Below are 16,840 nucleotides of genomic sequence, written 5' to 3' on the forward strand. Positions count from 1 at the left end.
CTCTTTCAAAACAGCAACTTTTGTTGTATTTTACAGTTGTCTTGTTCTCATGGTTTCATATTAATAAGACCAAAGGTGCATGTGTGCGTCCCTTTGTTTTTATGAGGCACTGTGATCAGAACTGTTACGGTTTCTTTCAGAGTGCATTTGGGATCAGTTTGGAAATACAAAGGCCATTCAAGGCTGAGCAGTGTTAAACAAACATCAGAGGATGTTATTAGTCTGATCAAAGAAATCTAAAGCAAAGGACATTAAGGGATGTCAGGCCTGCTGACTGTGTGTGTGTGTGTGTGTGTGTCTGTTTTTCATTTATTTATTTCATCTAATATTGATCGTCTCCGCGCAAGGATTATAGTCATAGAGGGGGATATTATAAACAGCTCACCTAAACATAGGTTGGGTGTGTGGTGTCTGGGATGCTGCCTTTTCTCAACAGTGTCTAAACATTGGAAGCCTCTTTCTGGATTGTTGTATAACTGCATTACACAGGTTAACTGATTGGGCGCTGAGCAAGAATCTATTCTGAGATTATAAATGTACATAAGATGATAAATTCAGAGTATGGAGTATAAAAGTCGAATTATTACAAACATCTACACAGCAGCCACTCGTGATGTTCGACTGTGTCAAAATACATAGCAGTGGGAAGTTAATAAGTCTGTGTGACTCGGCATTCACAGTCTGACTTTCTTTGGCTATGTCATTCATTTGTAGCCACACACACACACACACACACACACTCACACACTTTCTCTCCTGGAGGTCTCTACCTGAAGTATAAAGCTGTTATTCTTTCATGGGTGTGACTTTGAATAGGTGTGGAGAAAGTGAAAACAACCCTGGGATTGGCATCCTGTCTTCACTCAGTACAGACACAACACATGCAACGTGATTAACTTCCATAACAACATTACATACTTTTTTTATTAGAGATAAGGAAACCAAATGTCGCCTTATTTGTCACAGCTTGTCATTCACTATTTTTGGATATGTTACATTTGCTAAAAAAAAACCCATTATTCACTTGGTTTGCTGGTTACCTCTTAAAGTTGTGTCTCACAAAGCTGCTTTGAAGCCCATTTGTATGTATTCTGGTCCACATTAGTTGTTTTTCATTCTACTTCCTTGCCCATTGTTCTTCCTTGTTTCTTTTGCATCAGTAGCAGAAGCTGGCGAGTGATCTCACTAAGCAGGAAATGGGCTTTCAGAAACAGGAAGTTGTTGGGGTTACTGAAGTGTTTGATGATGTCCAGCACTACTGGGCTGGCTTGTCTGAGTGCACTCCATTGTGTTAAGTGTGTGTGTGCACATTTGTGACTTGCCTGCATTAAAAGCTGGTTTCCTCTTTATTCTGCTGTTGTGAAGACCACGTGTGTGAATCTGCATCTTGTTTGTCTGGAATATATCAATGGCTTGTTCAAATCAAAGGGACCCAGAGTTTTGCCAACATACTGTGTATAGAGACTGCCTAACAGCACTAAGATTTAGATTGAAATAAATAACTGGCTAGCCAAAACACCAAAAACAGCTTTTTAGAAAGGGAGACAGGGAAACAGAGATAATGGAGAGAGGTAGAGATCTGTCCTTTTCCTTTTCTGGAAGGAGTACCCACATTCTGACATCACGTCTTTCTTATGTCTTTTTTTTATTAGATCTTTATTAATGTTCCAGATTTACTGTTGTCTTATTGCTCTTCCTTTTCTCCTGGTTTCCATCATCATCAGTCTAGATGTTGGGCCAAAGTCTGTCGACAAAAATAACTCCATCAGTATGCTGATGTCGTTACTTTCACCCCATCATTGTTGGCCTTTTATTCTTTTTAAATTCCCGAATCGTTATTCTCTTTGCAGTCTTGCTCTGTGTCTGTGGAACATTGCAGGGAAGTGAAGTCATAGTGTTTGTCTCTGTGTGAGGCAGGCTGACGAGCCAAAGTGTCAGGTGGGGAGAGAAAGAAAGAAGGAGACAAAAAAAGAAAAGAAAAGCAATAGAAGGAAACACTTGCAAGCTAAAAAAAAATGTACAGGATCAAAATAGAACTGAGAGAGAGCTGAAGAATGAAACTGTGATGGAGGGAGGGGGGATGAGGGGCATGAAAGAAGGTGCTTTATACAAAAGGCTGGGGTTTAAACCAATCAGAGGTGTGTCATGAGTACAAATTATTTTTTTGATATTATCAATATTTATCTTTTTCACCCACTTGAGTTAAACTATATTTTAAGAGTGTCTGTTGTGTATCAATTTGGGGGATGATGGAAAAACACATGGTGCTACCTCTTGGACTGAGAAAACAAGCTAATGCAGAAGAGCAAAATACCTGCAGTTTCTCTAATGGCAAAATTTAATGAAACCTTAATTTGAATCCCCTCTGGGATATGGGCAACCAAGTTGCAAGTTGCTATGTTTTACAAGCTCTGTTGGCTGTTTAAGTCTGATAATTAAAGAAGCGACCACCTCTAAAGGAATACAATGCTGAGTGATTTTGAACTGGTCACACTCACTTTTTGGCTTTGATAACTTAGCATTTGCTAACCCTTATGCCCAAATACTCTAACTTCTGGCTCCAGACAACCAACATGGTGAAAGTCAAAATTAAGTCTCGAAAAAGAAGCAAGTCCTCACAATGGTTAGGCATTTTCTTATGTGTGTATGCATTTGAATTGACCTGCTTTATGATTTGACAAAACAAGCCAAATCCCTGATAGATTCTTTATTAATTGTGCTTCACACATACATGCTAATTGATTTAAATGCTAATTGATTTAAAAGTATTCTGTCTCTTACTCTTCATACTGTTAATGAGTCATATACAGGTTGAGGAGGGAGCTAAGAGGAGTGCTTAATGGTTGAAAACATAGAGAATAGAAAGCACTAAGAGGAAGAGAGGAGACAGAAAGTTTGGTTTGTGCTCTGTTCTGCATGGATTAGGACTAAAAGCAAAGTGTTTATAGCTTCAGATTTATGACTGACTTTGTTTTATCAGGCCACCCACATGGAATCAAATACTTTCCCTCTGCTCAATCTCTTGCTTTTACTCCTCCCTCCTCTCCAAATGAAGTTGTGCTATAAGTAAAGGTAGACATGCATAGATACTGACCAGCAGTAAGCTGGTTTGTTCTATGCTCAGTGCTGTGTGTGTGTGTGTGCATCTGGTGCCCCTGCTGTTTATTTACAAGTCATGCTTCTGCAACGCTTAACGTTTAATCCCATTGGGACACCAATGTTACGCAGTGTGTGAAATCGTTGGAATTGTAAACGGAAAAAAAATTGCAAGAAATTGCAATGTTAATTCATCTGTGGCAATATTAGATCCCAACAAAGACTAATTAAGTTAACTTATTAACAGTGTGTGGTAACCCTTCTGTTCTCCAGTACAGTATGATTTTCTTTCTGCTCTGTAGTTCAGATTGGGATTCCGTTGAACTACACGTAGCATTGATAGAAAGGCAAATATTCTCATTACAGCATTGTATGCTTCGTCCGCTTTTCGTGTCGGGAGACCCCCCCCCCCCTGTCTGTAATAATCTCCCGATGTGAGGTGTATATGTGAACAGCCAAGTCAGGAGAATATCCAGAGCATTCCTCCTGAAGTGATCTAGATATTTTCAGGAGTTCTGAAATGATCTAGATGTTATAGGAGTGTAAATTTGAAACCGGCTTTAGTGACTTTGACATACTGATGGGGTTGAGAACAAAAGAGAAATACACTCAAACATTTTAGCATTTTGACATCTCGATGGCAACCCCAAAGAAATAACTTGTAGTGATTGGACAACTAGTTTTTTGTATATTATTAATTCACTTCCTTTTTGTATTGTGCATCATACATTTGACCTTGTCCAATAGCAATATCCTCCCTCCTAAATTAAATGCAGTTTCCAGGGCTGCTTCCATTCTGTTACAAAAAGCTGTGGGCGGAAATGCACCATCAAACCTTTTTTGTGTGTGATCAAAGGACAGGAAGGAGCTCATTCAGAAAGTCACTTGCTCGTTTGAAAGAAGACTTAAAAGTAAAGTTAAAGGACACATAGCGCCCACGCTTATAAAGGATTTGGCGGTCCTAGGGGTTCTTTTTTTAACCTGCAAAGGTCAACCCCCATTTAGTTCCGTCTGAAAAGTCAGGGATGTTGAGCGAGGTAAAGGTGAACCAGAGATAAAAGGATGAGGATGTGGTTTGTTCTGATTGAAGGCCTCTGTGACTCAGCGGATGAGAAGGAAGAGGTGGGATGAATCAGAATCAGAAAAAGGCCACAGTGCAGATACCTGCAGTTTCAACGACATAGAATACAAACCTGACAGCAGACGTGCCTTTTCCATTACCTAACACTTCCACCTTAGGATGGGTACTGTAGCTATACTGGAAAAGTTGTGTGACTCTATTTGGATAATTTGATCGCGTCCATATAGATCTAACAATATTTTACCAAACGAAGCTAAAAAGCAACTTTGGGACTAAACAATTTCCCCCAATGTTCCGTGTTTGGGGTTCCATGGGAGCAAACGGGGCCGTCACAAAATAAATGATTTCTGTTCCTCTGATTTGAGTGTGCATTGGTTGGGCTGTGGGACATTTAAGGGGCTCATTCTGGAAAAGTCAGTTTGATAGATAAATAAGCCTAGACAATTGTGCATGTAAGCTTGTTTGTCATTCACATAGGTGCAGCCATTGGGAATGAAAGACTCATAGATAAGTTACTGTCTTGCGGTTTGCATCCTGCAACATGCTCTTTTTGATCAATCCTCAGTTGCAGAAGCTTATGACTCTCGTGCACTCTCATTATCATACTCATATCATTTTCCATTGTTTGCAATAGCCTAAGCTCAGTTAATCTGTGGACTTGAGCCTCATTACATTAGGATATTGTAGCTTCCATTAGCCATCTAAAAAAAGGTTAGTATTTGGTTAAAGTCCTGGTCTAGCAAGTATGAGAAAAATCAAGGTTTCTTTGAAGGGGCATGTGAGCATTTAGTAAAAACATTTATGACTCAACTGACATTTGTGTCATTTGCAGCAAATCAAAACATGAGACTCCATCTGGTTTCTCACAGTGGGAAAGGGACTCTGTGGGAAAACAGCTCTGGATGTCCTTGCCCTTGGCTGATGACAGTTGCAATACGCTTTGAAAATCTTCAATTTTCCCTTTTAAGGATAGTCCCTAGCTTGTTTTTAAATTCACAGAGACATACCAATGGGAAAATGTTGCCAGTTTAAACCTTTGAACAGACACTATTGTGGTTGTTCTTCTATTTTCTATGCTCTTCTATATCTTGGTTTCTTGTCCCATTTGCTTGACTTCAGACTGTTTCTTTCCCGACTCTCTCCTCTCGCAGTCTGTGTGGATCCACCCAGTGTAATTACAGAGCAGTTTGCTTATGTAAGGAAAGCCTCCTCTGAAACAGCACTTTCTAGAGGAGCTGCTATTTCAGCTTTTTTTTTTTGTGCACAGACAGATTTCATACTAAAGTATATGTTTTTGTGTGTATGTGTTTGTAAGCGTCATAAATAATGGTAAAGGAATACTCGTTTCACCTGGTTCCTACACTATTTGAATATTTGGTCACCTGTTAAAGATTATTTTGAGTGTCCCTGAAAATACAGTGTGGAGTTTTCAGTTCATGCTTATGATTCACCTTCTCAACTGCACTCTTTGCAGCCAGGCCACTAGAAGCTCCATTCCTGACACACAGAAGGAGTCAATAGATGAGTCCTGCTGGCAAAGCTGCACAGATTACAGTTGGTGCACCACTTCTGTTTGTCAGCATTTCATTTTAAAAGTCCGGGTGACAGTAAACTGCTGTCTTTGTGCAAGCAAAACAAATTGTGATAACTGCATGATTGTCATCGCTAGTTTCTGTACATTTATCTTCCAGGATTTGTAACGCTGTGCATTTTTTATAAAGAATTTATACATTTTCCCTGTTGATGGTAAAACCGTTAGAACCGAATAATTTCACCAACATAATTAACTATTATTTTAAAGAATTTAACAGCTTCAACCAGTTGTGATGGTGTGGCTGTGTCTGTGGCCAAAACAACAATTAAAAGCATGTTAACGTAAGTTCTGTCTGTAAGCTAACACGTCTGTACTCACTCACTCCATGAAAGTGTTGGCTGCTGTTTGAAAAATAAGACACAGAGCAGCATTAGCTTGTAGCAGTTAAAATAGATTAAAAATAAGCATTACCTGACTCTGTGGCATCTGAAATATTAAAACAAAAAACATTTCCCCAGGTTATAACAGCTGAAACTTATTTTTCATTTTGGATTGTACTTCTATGTTTTCTCCAGGTTGTTCCCATTTGTTGCTTTTTTGTCTTTTGCTTTTGGCAAGACACGGAGGTCTCTGATTACAGGGCTTAAAGTCTCATTCAATTTCCCAAAACTTACACCTCTTGAAGTGAGTAATTGTTATGGCCTTGTTTTAAAAGGAAGTTAAGAAGCAGCAGGTGCTAGGGCTGCCAGAGTGGTTCTAGAAACAACTGAGCTTTTTTTTTTTTTTTAAAGCTGCAACCTCTGGTGTTGTGAAATGAAGCCATGTAGATGTGCAGAAAATTGCAGTTCCTCGAGTGTTCACTGGAGGCTAGCTCAAAAAAAAAAAAAGAAAAATCACAAGGCTTAATGCCTTATGTTAAAATGCCTTTCTTTACAGCAGAAATAAACAGGTCTATAGCCTTGTACAAAAGACGGTTTTGGTCTGTATAGCTAATTTATTTTTTTCAAAATAATTTATGGAAGTAAAATTACTTTTAGAGCACATTGTTATTTTTAATTATCTTTAGTCTAAGAATGATGTATAATAAGGCTCGATAAGGGTTTGATTTGACTAACAGGTGGGTGCATCGTAGCTGTTTTCAGGAGGCTAGACTTCACTTTAGCTAAATCCTGTTACCGACCTTCAATTGGCGGCTTTAATCCACATTGTTTGAACAATGCTAGCTGGAAGACAAGCTAGACAAGCTAGATGGGCATGTTTCAACAACCAAGACATTCTCAACTCCAAGCCCACCTCATTGCGTGACTCTTGATTAGCTGGAAGTTAGTTGGAGTCTGTCCTTCCACTGTAGCAACCGACCATTGTTGGGCCTTATGATGCCACTTCACAAACCAGTGGGTGACGTCAGTGAGTATCCGTCCATGTTTTACACACACTGTGGCTTATAAGCTACAATAATTGCTCGTTGTTGGCTTGTGAGGGACGTGCAAAAATGCTGAACTTTTTCTAGATAGGTGAAAGAGATATATTTTTTAAATCTGTTGACAACTGAACAGTTTTGGACAAAACATGATTTGGTTTGTTATAGTTTACAAATATTGGGCCAAATCCTTTATTTAAGCACCACAATGGGCACCATTTATTCTAATTTTCAAACCTACAGGCCTGATGAGAATTCATTTGTAGAATTCATTCACTTGTATATTTTTGATTAGTCCGTGCGTCCATTCATTGAAATTTGCCTGTTTTAATTTAGATAGCTTGTAATGCTGATGTTTTTTGAGAACCAAATAATAGTTTCTTTAATAGTAAATGTCAGATGCCTCTGACATAGACACTCTAGAGCAGAGAAAGGGGGCCGTCTGTAGTTACATTATCATGCATGCATATGTTTGCGGTATGAGTACATCTCTGTTGACTAACCGATTGTCATTGCCTTCGTCTCTGCCAGCCAATCACACAATGGTACAACTGTATCACCCTTCCAACGTGTAGCATGCATAGTTTTCAGCGTGGTCGGACACACAAACACACTCACATATACAGTACACAGTCAAGGCCTTGGTCTAACTGTGGGTCGCCTGGGCCATCCGGTCTTATTCTCTCACTTGTCTTTTGTCATCAACGAAACATGACAGGAGAAACACTCTTTTTCCTCTCTTCCCCGTTTTATCTTTTCTGTGCTCTGTCTTATGGCATCAGTCCGCCGGTTTGGATCATGCTCTAGCTGCCAGTTGAGAAACTCTCTTCAAAATGGGAATGGGAGGAGTTGGAAGAGTCGGAGTGTTATTCCTGAATGGCTGCTAGGATCTCGGATTAAGGCGCAGGGAGAGGAGGATGATTGGAAAAAGGAACAAGGAGAAGCTAAAGCCAATGCTGCGTCACAGGCAGGTGTTGTTGGTCCTCTGTGTGTTTATATGGATATGATGTGTTGGATCAAAAATCTATGGTTGAGTCGCGTTTATCTCTGGTTATTATTTTTTTTTATCCATTGAAGTTTTGTAGTATTAAGAGACAGAAATAATTTCATCATTCATTTTTTGTAAGTGGATGGATTGTGTTATGCTGGCTGCTAAATCAGAGGTTAAATAAGTCTTTTAATGTTGATCTCCATACGTGTGTGATCATATTTCTTCAGTGACATCATCTCTGTCATGTAGATTACATTATCACACTCCCACAAGTGGTCATTGCATCATCCACAGCACGTGGATAACATCACTGTAGATTATGGACGATTTTCTTTGGTCTTTTTCGCTAAAATGTTGTTTTGCTGATGGAATTTAGTCTAAAGGGAATCTAGTGTTTCAAGGAATATATACATACATTGTAGGAATACATTTAGCAAAAGTAGAGTATTTATTAAGTGACTTGTTTTTTTCCTATTTCACCTTATTTAACATATCTTCATATTCATGAATTTCTTTTCCTCAGAGTAGAACCCCCTGCAATGAATTGTTATTTAGCTTTATAGGTCTTGTTTGAGACAGAGATAATTCAAGTTTCAATCTGATACTGACAACATACATGTTTGTCTGACTTCATAAGGACACTTTAAGAAATGAAATGTTGTATTCTCTTTGAACTCAACCCAACGATTTATTAAGTTCACCCGGAGTATAATTCTGTTAACACGAATCAGCGATCAACTCTCAGACTATTTTTAACCTTTGTTTTTAAATTCCTTGAAGTCAAAAAATAGGCACTTAGTTTCCCTTCCCTGCCCCCCTCCCAGGTGAATGTTGAGAGGCTCAACCTCTGGGGCTGCTTACAACTTTGTACTTACCTAAAACATTTATTTCCAAAATGAGTGTTCACAAAACTATGAGTCAGTCTGAAAATATGTTGACCTTACCTCAACTGAGAAAAAAATGAACGTGTGTGTGTGTGTGTGTGTGTGTGTGTGTGTGTGTGTGTGTGTGTGTGTGTGTGTGTGTGTGTGTGTGTGTGTGTGTGTGTGTGTGTGTGTGTGTGTGTGTGTGTGTGTGTGTGTGTGTGTGTGTGTGTGTGTGTGTGTGTGTGTGTGTGTGTGTGTGTGTGTGTGAGCCTTAAGTTTCAACAAATGAAATTCTAGGTAATAGCTGAATAGCTGAAAGCTGAAAGCTGAAATAATCAAAGGCTACTAGCAGGTTTTTAACAAGCTCATATAAACAGAACAATCAGCATCTCAGCAGCGGCTGCAGATGTTGTCAGATCATTAAATAGCCTCGTTCTTGGTTGTAATCTCGACCATTAGAGAGTTTTTAGCTGTGCCAGATGCACCTTCAAGTTGACAACATTGGGCATAAATTACTGCACTATAAGTTTGTCCACAAGAAAAAGCATAACATTACTGGATCGTTGTTGTCCTAGTCCAAAAAATAAACGTATGATTTCTTTGGTAAACAAGTGCTTGCAAGAAGTGTAAAAAAAAAGATCACTGTTTCAGCCTGAAAACTTCTGTTAAAGTAAACCGAAGTCACGTTTAATGCCATGTAGGCTACGTTTAATCAGTTGAAATCACATAACTTGGACTTTTGGTGTTAGGAGGACTATCATTAAAAGGTTTGCAATGATAGTCGTTGATCTACCCAATGGCGCCCCATCTGTCAGCGCCTGCTCTCATTGTGTTGCTAAGTGTCGCATGCATTGTTCCTAAAAACAAAAAAAGTTTGTCAATGAAAGTCAGCGAAGGCAAATGAAGAGGAATTAAATATCTGTGAGTGACTAAAGAAAGTTTTAAAAAAGGAAGAGGGAATAATATAGCAAGACAGTGGTAATTAGAGCAGAAATTTACAATTGAATATTATAGTAAACCACTGAATACTGCTAATGTTGCCTTAACTATAGCTGAGCGACACTGGAATAACATAACTTCCACTAGCATTACATTGTGGTGTTTTTTCTTTGATGATAAACATGACTTAACTCGGCTAGTCGAGCAGCCTTGTGTGTCCAGGTATCCTTGCCCTGACTGAGTCGAGTTGTGCGCTGCTCGGAGGCGGGACACCGGCAGTGTAATTGTTAGCTTAGCAGACTGGGCAGTATTAACACTTCATAACCAGTCAACTCACACAACTGAACTATGGCTAATTATACCTGTAGATTTAAAAGTCTACTTGATTAAGTATTTTCCAACAAAAGCTCAACATGAGTAACCTGTCCATTGGAAGACAAAGTTTCAGTGAACCATTGCTATAAAGTAATTACCTTGAATGATTTATTTAGGATTTGGATGCACCTGATGTGCTTGTCTGGCAAAAGAACCAAAGTCGATCAACCCAACAACTTCAACATTCTTTGTTGGCAGTAATAAAGTCTCCAGTGTGTGTCAGGACTAACTTTTGGACTTATTAGTGCTGTTAATTTGAAATACTTGAACCAGAACCAAGAGTATGAAAACATTTCCAGTAGCCAGAGACTCTTGCGTTTGAAACAGATCTTGTTTGGAGTATAGAGAAAAGCTCAAAGCTTTCCCCAGGTATATATCCTTCAGGATTGCTGTGCTGATCTGGTGTCCCTTGGCTGTCTCTCTCACATCCAATCATTCGAGTGGAATTTTTTCCCCCAAATATAACAGCAGTAATCACTGTGGCACTGATGATGGTTAATGATGATTACTTCCATTTTTCTGGAGATTGGAGGTGTGTGTATGTGTGTCCCCATAGGTATGTTTGAAGGGCTGACACAAAGTTCCCATCACCCAGTGACAGCCAGCGGGGTTTGTGGGTAATCGTGTCCGTCTTTCCTGTAACAATGTCGTCCTTCTTTGCTCCTCAATAGGCTTCTTATTTTCAACCAGGCCTAGAATTTTCTCCCTTCAAACATTTTATTCATCAAGTTGACATTTTGATTGTGTGCTTCTGAAATGTTATTATGAAAGAGACCGAAATTATGTAATTTTGGTTGATCGTTGTTGTTTTAAACAAAAGATGAAGCTCAAACTTTCCTGAAAACTTTCGGATCAGGACAAAGAACTCAGTTCCTCAGTTTGATTAAAACAGCAGAGTTTATTTTTAACCAGTTAGAATGGGATCAAATGCAGCGGTAACTGTGTTGCCACATGTCTGTATCATCTTGTTTTCTAGTTTGTCATTCAGTAAAGCTGCAGCTCTCACTGAAAAGCTACAAGGGAAAGTGAATGAGACGAACCCTCCTGATAACAAGATGGGAAGTTTCTAAAAATAGCTCCCAATCTGACCTTGAATTTTTGAACAATGAAGCGAGTGATTTGCTTGCACTTCCCTTTTTTCTGACTTTAGGAACCTGTTTCGTAAGTTATTTTCACATGAATGAAAGAATTTCATCCACTAATTTTTTTTACTAAGAATCCAACAGTTTTTTCCAAGTCTGAATTTTTACCTCATGTGATCCTGTGTTTACATTTTCAAATCTCTTTAGCCAGATAAGTAAACTGATTGAGCTTTTCTCTCACCTCATTTTTCCATGTGACATCATGTTTGAGGTGGAATTATATTTCTGTAGAGATTGATGTAAATGCCTTTTGTTTAGAGATAACATGCAGACATCACAAATCCCAACACTGTTTTATGCAGCTGTGTCTGTGTTTGTGTGAACAAGTCAAGCGGCGACTTCCAGTGATTAAAAAAACTAAAACTTGACGCCAGTTTTGACAGCAGAAATGTAGCCTGAGTACAAAGACGATTTTGGTCTGATTAGTTCAAATCTTAATCGGCAAACTGTATAAGCTGCAAGCGGCCGTTTTGTAGCGCTTTGTCAGGAGGATTAAGGCCGGCCTTGGCTCCAGCTCTTTGCGTTAGGTTGACTGAAAGTTTGATAGTCAGCATTTCAAATATGGCAGTTGCCATGGATTAGCTTCCAAAATAGCCCATCAGAAACCAATGAGTGACATCACAGCAGGCTTTTCGTCCATGCTTACAGTATTTACAGTCTGTGGTATAAGCAGATTGTTTGATCCATTTCTTGTTCAGAGGAGGTTTTCTTAACAGAAGGTGCTGAGTGAAAGCATGTTTTGGTCTTCTGTTCTGTTTTTAGAGGTATTTTTTTAATTTCTGTTTCACCCCTAGACTTTCAGGAATAATGGAAGTAACCTTGAAGTCATCCATGGTTTGTTCACTGTTTTTTTTTAAGTTTTAAACTATGTCATTTTAAAAAACAAATAAACACATAATCTGAATATTTCGGAGGCTTGAGTAAATAGAGGGTTATAATAATAACAAGCTAGCTAGTTAACCAACGTGTTAACCGACTTTGAATGACCGCACAAGCTTGATTTCTGCTAAAAGAGTGAGCAGCAGATAAATCATACAAACCAAGTAACTTAATACAACTAGTCTGCTCATCCCTGCTGTGTCCTGTTCTGGGACATTCAACATCAATGTTCACTTCCATGTTGACTCTCATGCATAAATCAGTGTATGACACCAAACTAGCCACAAAGTCCTATAGTTGCATGAAACAATTCTCCTCAGTGATAATCATGGTAGAGAGATGAAGTAAGGTAAAATGAATTAGCAGAGGAGACACCTAGCCACATTCACAGAAACTCAAAGCAGCAATGTTCCTTTTAATATATAACTTTCAGCCTTCATATCATTTATTTGGGGCTGACAATAATAGAGAAAGCTATAGAGTCCAAGACAAAAGTTTTACAGGAGATTGAGTCCCTTTAAAGCCTTCTTCTAGTGGCCACTGGGAGAACCAAGCCACTGTAACATGTAAGATCTACTATATCTTCAAGTGTTTCCTGAAGCTATTTACTGCTGGCTTGTGGAAAGATGACTTCATTGTTCTTAAACACAGCACTGGCTCCTTTTTTTTTTCTGTTTCTGTTCTGTTTTCCAAATGGATGCAGTTCACTATATCATCTCATTTACTTTTTAAACCTCCGTCTGTTTGAAATCACATGATGTCTTCGTACATTGATCCATTTTGTTAAGGTTTCTGTCTAAAGAATTATGCTACCATTCAGATCAGTGTGAAAGTAAAGGGTGTTACACCGTGATTATGTCTCTGGAGTTCAACATATTAGCCTGAGATCGTTGTGGCAGCCCTGCACTCCTTCATACTGACTTAAAAATCTCTTTTATATTTAAAGAACACACACATGATTGGCTTTTAATTTAAAAAATGTGTGCAGAGGTGAAAACAACATGGATCCTGCCTTTTAAGGAGCTATTCCTTCAGTGTAATCCTTCTCACAGGAACCATAATTGTCTTCATCGAGTAGGCAGGGCAGGAAGTGGGTTTGAGGGAGGCACTTTTGACTATCACACACACACACACACACACACACACACTACCATCCTGTATCTCCCTTAATGTGTTTGTCAGAGCTAGAAGACAGAGAGGGGAGCAGGGCCTAAATGCAGTGTTGTTTTTATGTAATTTAGTTGGGACAGTGATGGAGCTATGAAGCTGATGACTGGGGTAGACGAAGGCAGCCCCAATGTGTATTTTTCGTCGCCCGTGGCAACCATTTGTGTGGGGCGGGTGTGTGTATGTTACCGAAGGAATGTGATGACATCAGTTGGGCTAGTGTTTCTGTTTGAGGGGACGAAGAAGATGGAAAAATAATTTTGGGACTATAAAACAAGAAAGTTAACACATGATCCACACCTTTCTGTTCCCCTCTTTAGTATGTGTGCTTTCAAACACTCAACCTCCAACTTTTCACTGTGAGATCATCGTTTCTATGTTCTCTCTTTTTGCCTTCTTTCAGACTCTGTGTTCGTCTTTTTTTTCTTTTCCTGTCTCCCTCACCTCTCTGGCTCTATTTTTATCCCCTCTCCCACTGAGCTCACATCTGGATCTTATTGACAAAGTGAACAGCCCTTCAGCCATAAGAGACTCACTGGACTCTTGTGTGTGCCTGACAAAGCATGGCAGGCCTAAATATAAACGCCTCTTAATTAAAAGGAGGTTCTATCAAATCACACGTTCTCATAGTCATACATTTAGTGTATCATCATAACAATGGAAGGACGTGGTCAGAATGATGTGGTGTGTGTACAATAATGTGAAATTGAGCTGATTTGATGTTTTCTGATAGCCCATACCATTTTGTAAATACATTAATTTACAATCCCCAGGGATATATATATATATATATTGTATGTATATAAATATATGTAAACAGTTCATCTTAGGGTCTTCTCATTGTGTGTAAAGGGCTGGCTGACATTGATTGTTTGGATTCTGTTGAACAATGATCTTGTTATCATGTTGATGTTGTTACTGTACTCACTGTACAGTACACTGTATGAAGATTACACACAGTTCATTTCTCCAAATCAAAGCGCTTAATGGGTTGTGCACTTCATTGTGTTAATACAAAGCGGTTCTTGTTCTGACCTCGTAGGAATCTTTCCATCGACCTTCTCAGTGTCGATTGAGTTTTCATGTGAGGTAATGAGTAAAAGCAAAACAAGAATGGTTTATGTGCAGTATTATGCCTAGTTTTTGATTTCTTTTTGAAGGATGGACGCATCCCAATGCTTGGCAATGCGTTTGGGCCTTTTCTGACCATGTGAAACTCTAGTGTGAGGTACGTTATGAACACACAAAGTTCATGTTGCACACTAGCAAATTACAAGAAAAATTCAAATACAAATTTAAAAAAACCTTTTTACCTCTCCCTAGTTGATCTTGGGTTGCCATATATGATCACCTTATTTTGTTCAATTGTATGTTTTGTTTTATGCCAAATTGCCAATCATTTATAATGCGAGTGTGATTGGTTTTATGGTTTTCATCTTGTTTACATGTTGGTTGTTGTTTGCTTTTGATGCATTTAATTTATTAATACTGGGGAGGCAGTTCCCCAAAGGGCCAAATAAGTGTATCGTATTGTATCGTGTTGTAACATGTCGTTTCCCATTGATTGCATTTTGTGATATCATGTAGTTTTCTATCGTATCATATTGTGTCGTGTTGTATCGTATTGTGGCGTGTCGTGTTGTACAGTATCATGTCCTTTCCCATCGTTTCATATTGTTTTGTTTCATGTCCTTTCCTATCGTATCGTGTTGTATTGTATTGTGTTGTATCCTGTCATCTCCCATTGCGTTGTGTTGTGTTGTGTCCTGTCCTGTCCTGTCATGTCGTACCCTATCCTATTATATCTTTTCATATTGTATCTTATCATGCACAATTGCGTGAAATCTTATTATCATCTTAATAGAGCGCCACAGGAATGAGTCCTAAAACCCGGAAGGAAGTTAGCATTTGAGCGCCATGGGGTCTATCGTCTAAAAGTCAATGGGAATTATGAATGGGTTTGTGGTTAGAGACCTGAAATAAGGTCTGTGGTTAAGAAAAGCTTAAGAGATGTTGTCGTTTTGTTAGACCACATAAACTACGTTAGGTAATACCCCCACTTGTGAATTTTGACGTTCTTATGCGTCCTTAAAAAGGCGGTTGCTAACAAGTGGCTAAATGTGACTACAGTGGTTGTCGGGGACGTTAAACATCATCACGCCGGACACAAACGCCGGGAACTCTCTCACTAGTCTGTGATGTCTCCTGTAGGTTTAATCTTTGGGTTAAGTCAAATATTAGGTTAATAAAAAATGTCCGTGGTGTAGTTCCCTATAGCATAACGTTAGCTTTTCACTTCTGTCGGCTGCATTAACGCTTCAAACGTCATAAAAAATGGTGTTCATTTGTGAAGATTATCCTGCTGAACAAGACGCCTACGCATCAGCAATGTGTGTTTGCCACAGAGCTTATTTTCTGCAATGATCCAAAATCCAAAGCAAAAATCCCATAGGCGAATGCTCGTTAGACCCCATGGCGATGCTACTTCCGGGTTGGCCTACAAAAATACGTCATACGGTTTGTTCTCTATATCCTTTGTAATAGTATTGTATTATCCTCTTCATTGTTATTTAAACACTGGTCATGTCAAGACTCACAGAATATGTTAAACCTGACATACACCTGAGTGCTGAAAAACTCTTGTCATTGCAGCAGCCTCCGGAGTCAACCTTTGACCTCTCACTCCTCACCTCTGCCTCACCTCTGTGGCAGACAGACAGTACATGCATTAACCCACCAGAGAGTTTAAAAGCATCTTATCTTCCTAATGACAGGCTGCAGTGCTGGAAGGAAAGTTTGTCAATGACAGAGGGGGGGAGGATGAGGAGGAGGATGAGGGGAAGGGGAAGGGGAGTGTCACTAATTCACAGCGTACTGGTGAGCTGACTGTCAGTGTGTTTCATGTTTCACTCATGTCAGTGTCATTTCTTCATATAGGACTATTTCACTCATATAGCAATTTAAGAATTTTTTTTTGTATTTCTGGTTATGACATCAACATACAGGATTTCACTGGATACTCGGTTTGTGTTTTCCGCAGTAACTATAGCGATCAAATAGCGTGTGTTTGGGTTGTGTGTGTGTGTGTGTGTGTGTGTGTGTGTGTGTGTGTGTGTGTGTGTGTGTGTGTGTGTGTGTGTGTGTGTGTGTGTGTGTGTGTGTGTGTGTGTGTGTGTGTGTGTGTGTGTGTGTGTGTGTGTGTGTGTACTCTATTAATAGTGAGAGGAATGGTTCAGGCCCTGGGAATGTTGTCCTCTCTGAAAAACAAACTTGTCTTCCCCCGTTCTGTCCCTCTCTTTTTTTCTGCTTTTCCATGTGGGATCAGAACGACAGGATGGGGAGGGAGAGGA

At 39.2% G+C, this 16,840-nt stretch overlaps 1 protein-coding gene across 1 annotated transcript in view; it reads left to right on the forward strand.

Moving 5' to 3' along the window:
- LOC132980332 (rho guanine nucleotide exchange factor 17-like) overlaps positions 1 to 16,840 on the forward strand; it is a 65,958-nt gene that overhangs the window by 5,995 nt on the left and 43,123 nt on the right. The window lies entirely within an intron of this gene.

The sequence above is a fragment of the Labrus mixtus genome, chromosome 9 (genome assembly GCF_963584025.1).
Source record: "Labrus mixtus chromosome 9, fLabMix1.1, whole genome shotgun sequence".
In the NCBI taxonomy this organism is placed as follows: Eukaryota; Metazoa; Chordata; class Actinopteri; order Labriformes; family Labridae; genus Labrus; species Labrus mixtus.